Below are 5,613 nucleotides of genomic sequence, written 5' to 3'. Positions count from 1 at the left end.
AATAGTATACCACCACGAAGCAGGTAACAAACAGAACTCTACTTGCTACCTGCTTCATGCTTGACTTATTCTTTGGCCCTGAAGATTAAGGCGCCGTGTTCCTCCGAAACGTCGATTTCTCTTCAACAGAATACCAACATTATATCTCAGAAAACATAAATCTTCATGACCACTACAATAAAGACGAATTTTGCTATGTGCCTAAGCGGCAAGCTCAAGCGGTTAGTCGCCAACTCCCATCGCGGCGGCCTGGGTTCGAAGTTCGAGTCGGCTCATGTGGGACTTGTGGTGGACCAAGTGGCACTGGGGCAGGTGTTCTCCGAGTACTTCGGTTTCCCCTGCCAATTCTCATTCCACTGATTGTTCCTCACTCATCATTGTCTATCATCCGGGGTTGGTACAATAGGCCAAGCAGCGGCCGCAGTACCAAGTGGACTCAGTCTCACCCCATGGGGAAAATAATCTGCCTAAGGACCTCACCCCGAGAGCTCCTCACATTATAGACCAAGGTGAGTTGGCTAACTCCATGATGCATTCTTCCTTAAGAAGCTTTTACCCTACCAGTAGTAAACATATTCCTTTTGTGGAGCCCAAAGTTTCATTACACCCCGTTCAAAATAATATTACGGTCCCCTGGGATGCGACGGCATGTAGTTTGTTACAGATACCAAGTTTTGTAGGAACCTGCCACCTCTGTCTTAAACCTACCTCCGAAATATTGGTAGCGATCGACAAAACTCCACGGCATCAAATCTCAGGAGACGGTAATCTTGACACAGCCACGAGAATGTCTAACCACAAGCAAGCCTATGCTGACAAATGCCCGCCGATAGACTTCAGTCTCTTACCTTCAAGTTTCCGTTAGTCTCGGGATAGCTCAGTCGGTATAGCGACTGGCGACGGGCTGAACGACCGAGCTGTGGGGCCCACCCAGCCTGTTAGCCGATGGGTGCCGGGGGCTCTTTCCCCGGGGGGTAAAGCGGCCGATGCATGAAGCTGACCACTCACCTCCAACTAGTTCCGAGGTCAAGAAAAATTGGGTCTATAGATAGACTCCCCCATATGTCTTCATGGTGTAGTGCTTAATTAGGTAAATACAGGCACAGCTTTGCCTTTTGCCTTACCAGTTTCCGCTAAAAAGCATGTAGCTTAAGAAGGTAAATGTAAAGTTGTCCCTGTACTTAATTAAGCACAATATTCTGATGATTGATGGAGAAGTGGAGGTATAAGTCAGCGCATACTTAACCCAGCACTAGAAGATGCTGTAAATATCACGTCCCGGCCACCTTACCCCTGTGTGCACCAGGTTGGAGGCTGGCTGATGTGCTAGAGAATGGAGAGTGGAGGCGGTGCAGACAAGCGCTATGGAGTGAGGAGTGCGCGTGCGCATTACCTCTTTGCAATATTTTACTTTCAAACCACTGCCCCCCCCCCAACAAAGAAAAATCCGTGATTTTAGTCCGCAATCGAACTATACCGACCGAGCAACCGCCGATTTTAGTGCCAACTTTTGCGGATAGAGGGTGTCGCGTGGCCAGCGAAACGGATCCCCACGGCCGTTAATTTCGGTTTTCTAGACCGGAGCCGCTATTTCCTCGAAATAACTCCCCAGTCATCGTCACTAGGCTGAGTGGACCCCGTTCCAGACCCAATACTTCTCAGAAAATCTGGTTGCGCCGGGAATCGAAGCCGGACCTCTGGATCTGTAGTCAGGAACGCTGACCACTAGACCACAGAGGCGGTCTTGGTCCCAAGAAAGAACTCAGTTAATTCTAATCTAGCGCTGTTCTATCTTGGGTTCGAATATCATCGGAAGTGTGAACCCTATTTGTATGGTCACACACTGCCCCGAGTCCTCAGTCGTAAAAATCACTCTAGTATTAATTCCTTCAATGACACGAACGAGTTTTCTCGTAAGGAAATAGTGCTTTTGGTTCACTGGAATTTGTTGAACATTTCACGGTCTCAATGTAAATACACCGCTCCTGCCCCCGTTTTCATTTATTGATTGACAGGGAGATAGAGACAGGCATTCGGACTAAAATAAGAAGTTCAAGTTGGAGAGAGGTAGGAGACGAATTTCTTTAAGACTTTTTTCACTTCGCCGTTCTACCTTCTGATATCTCTCATTGCCGTTACTTCGCAATGAGTACAGTGAAGTTTCTTCTGCACGTCACCGTTGAGGTTAGCATCTCAGTCTCAAAATAAATAATTGCTTAAAATGATAACACTCGACTTTCAAACAGATCCTAGCTGCAAGACAGAAGGACCTGTGCCTTGTTTTTAGTGTATAAGATGACTTCGTGTCAGCTGCAGAAGTTACGCTGCGCTGAGTGAGAAATGACGGGATGGCTGAGTGTAATAAGTGGGGAGGGGCACCCGGCAGTGATGATTTCCTTCTGGGGCTGGGAGCCCTAGACTCAGATAATCCCGAAAGAGTGAGGAAAACAACAAAGGAGAAAAATGCCCTGCAAGGAAAGCTGGTCTATCATTTGAGATTTTAATTCTAGACCTTCCTGATGGTAAATTTAACCAACACGTTAGACGAGTAGTCACTGGAGAAGAACATGGCAATTATGCCACATACGATTTGTAAATCAAATTTTTTTTCCGTTCCGTTTTTCGGGTGAAATTAATAATTTGTACTCCTAGCAAATGTTATTATGATTATGACGATATTGAGATTCTAGGAATGAGGAATTCGTATAAGATTTTGGTTCCAAAATTTAAAAGGAATTGAGCACTTGGAAGATCTAAATATAAAGGGCAAGACGTTATGAAAGGAATTATTGAAAAAATAGCATATGAGGTTGGGGATTGAATTCATCAGGCTCAGGATAGAGATTACTGACGGGCTATTGGGTATACAGTAATGAACACGGTTCTGCAAAAGGTGTAGGATTTCTTCGCCAGTTAAGTGAGTATCAGTTTCTCAGAAAGTATTCTTTCCTCAGTGTTTGTTCTTTTACAGATTGTCGAGGTATGTGTGACGTAGCTGATAACCGCTAAGGCACACAGAACATGCTACATGCGTTATCGGGCAGGCTGTGGCACTAGATGACGTGTGCGTGTGCGTGTGGTGAGCTCGCCCTTCGACAAGACGCAGTTCTACGCCCTACAACGAAGGTAGTTACGTTTGTATTACAACAGTAATAATGTACTAAACTGGCAATTGATGTTCAATCAGCCGCAGATGCCTTATGTATGGAAATATCGCGTATGGAAGAAGAGACAGATACATTTACTAAATATTTGTTATCACTCTATTCATTCCAAATGGCGCTACAGCAACTCAGGGCGTAATATCAAAGCAATTCATATTCCGTAAATTATGTAACTTGTAGGGGCACGCGGTAGCGTAGTTTTTGAGGCAGAGACCGTGCCATAGCTCAAGCGGTTAGTCGCTGGTTTCCCACCGCGGTGGCCTGGGTTCGATCCCGGGTCTGGTCAAGTGAGACTTTTGGTGGACAAAGTGGCGCTGGGGCGGGTTTTCTCCGAGTACTTCGGTTTCCCCTGCCAATCTCATTCCACCAAATTCTCCATCATCATAATCACCCGGAGCAGGCTACAATAGGCCAATCAGTGGCCGCCGTGCCGAGTGGATCCAGTTGGACTCCACTCCCCACTATTTGAAATAAAAAAACTAGTTAAGGCGCTATGCTACAAGTCGGAAGGTGGCGGGTTCAAGTCCCGATGAGGTCATTGGATTATTTTCAATTGACCTAATCTTTCCAGGGGAGTAAAGCGCGGTCGGCGCGTAAGGCTGACAACCTTACCGCCATCTTTGAGCCGATTGTCTATAATGTGGGAGCCTCAACGTCTCACAACCCTATGGGCCTTCACGGCCTCTTACAGGGATAGCTTTACGTTACTTACTTTACTAGAAAACAGACATGTAAATGGAAAAAGGTAAAGCTATTCCAGTAGCAGACCGTGGAGGCCGACTGGGTTGTGAGACGTTGGGGCTCCCATATTTTCTAGCCAGTCGGTTCACAGATGATGGTGAGGTTGTCAGCCTTAGCGCCGGCCGCCTTTTACTCCGAGGATGATCCCTGGTATTCATATCTGTTAGAGACTGATTCGAACCATAGGAAATATAAGGTAAAAGTTTTCCATGTGCTTAACTGATTAAGCACTACGCCATGAAGGCTGAAGAGGGAGGGGTTTTATAGATCTAGACCACGACACTACCTGGAGGTGAGTTGTCAGCTTTGCCCCTGGGTAAAGACCCGTCGCTACCCATTGGATAGGAGGTTGGGTGGATCCCCAGAGTCGGTCAGGAAGACGTGATGAAGAGAAAATTCTTGACCCTACCGGGACTCGGAACTCCGACCCCCCTGTAGTCCATCCAGCAGCTGGTCACTCTACCGGCTGCGCTATCCCGGCTCCTTCCTGGGAAATGTATGTATAACAAAATTCTGCCGCATTTTTCTCATGTGGGTGATAAATCGGCATAAGGTCGGCCTATTAGCTGGATGCCGAAGAATTGGAGTTCAATTCTCGTTAGGGGCAAGAGATTAGTCTCTTCTCCGCAGCTTCGAGATCGTCACTAGTGCTCACCGGCCTCTAATGTAATGGGTGCCGGGGGCTGATTCCCCTGAGGTAAAGCAGCAGGGTTTCGAAGCTGACCACTCACCTCCATCTAGTGCAAGGATTGATAATGGTTGAACTATATCTGTCACCCCACACGTCTTCATGGCGTGGTGCTTAATTAGCTAAGCACGAGAAAAATATTGCTTTCACTATCGGTTTCACCACGTTAGGAAGTGTATGCAAAGCGTAGGAAAATTCTGTCCCGCTCCCTGACGTTTATTTATCTCGAACGCCATGAGAATTACGGGAGAAATGCATTTAGCTTAACGTGTATTTCATTTTCCTCCAAACCTTGACAGAAGAACCCAGTACCCAAACTCTCCAACTGGTACCGGGAGTTACTTCCCTGAGGGCAAAGCGGTCGGGGCGTGAATCTTAGCACTCACCTCGAAGTAGTGCTAAGGCGAAGAAGATATTGATCTATACACCCACTCTCCCATACGCCTTAATGCCGTAGTGATTAATTAGTTAAATACAGGGACAACTTTAACTTTTACCTTTACACTGTTAAGAATAATTTTCGAACCGATAACCATTCAAATTGTGAGAAAAGAAAGAAATAGTGAACACAAAGTTTTGCCACGAAATCCTCAGAATCGGAAATTCTGTTGCTGTTTTCTTGTTGTTAACGCCATTTTATTAAAAAATGCAGGGCAAAATCAGGACATGAAGATAAGAAACAGATGTTTTGAAAATGTGGCACAGTTCAGATATTTGGGAACGACTGTAACAAACAAAACCTGATTCAGGAGGAAATTAAGAGGAGATTGAACTCGGTAACGCCTGCTACCATTCAGTTCAGAACCTTTTGTCTTCGCATCTGTTGTATAAAAACATAAAAATTACAATATACAAAACTATAATTTTGCCTGTATGGGTGTGAAACTTGGTCTCTGACATTAAGGGAGGAACATAGACTGAGGGTGTTTGAGAACAGGGTGTTGAGGGGAATATTTGGACCGAAGAGGGATGAAGTGACAGGAGGTTGGAGAAAACTGCGTAATGAGGAGCTTCATAACT

Source organism: Cryptotermes secundus, unplaced genomic scaffold, assembly GCF_002891405.2.
Source record: "Cryptotermes secundus unplaced genomic scaffold, Csec_1.0 scaffold1031, whole genome shotgun sequence".
NCBI lineage: Eukaryota > Metazoa > Arthropoda > Insecta > Blattodea > Kalotermitidae > Cryptotermes > Cryptotermes secundus.
Note: the sequence above shows the minus strand (reverse complement) of the source record.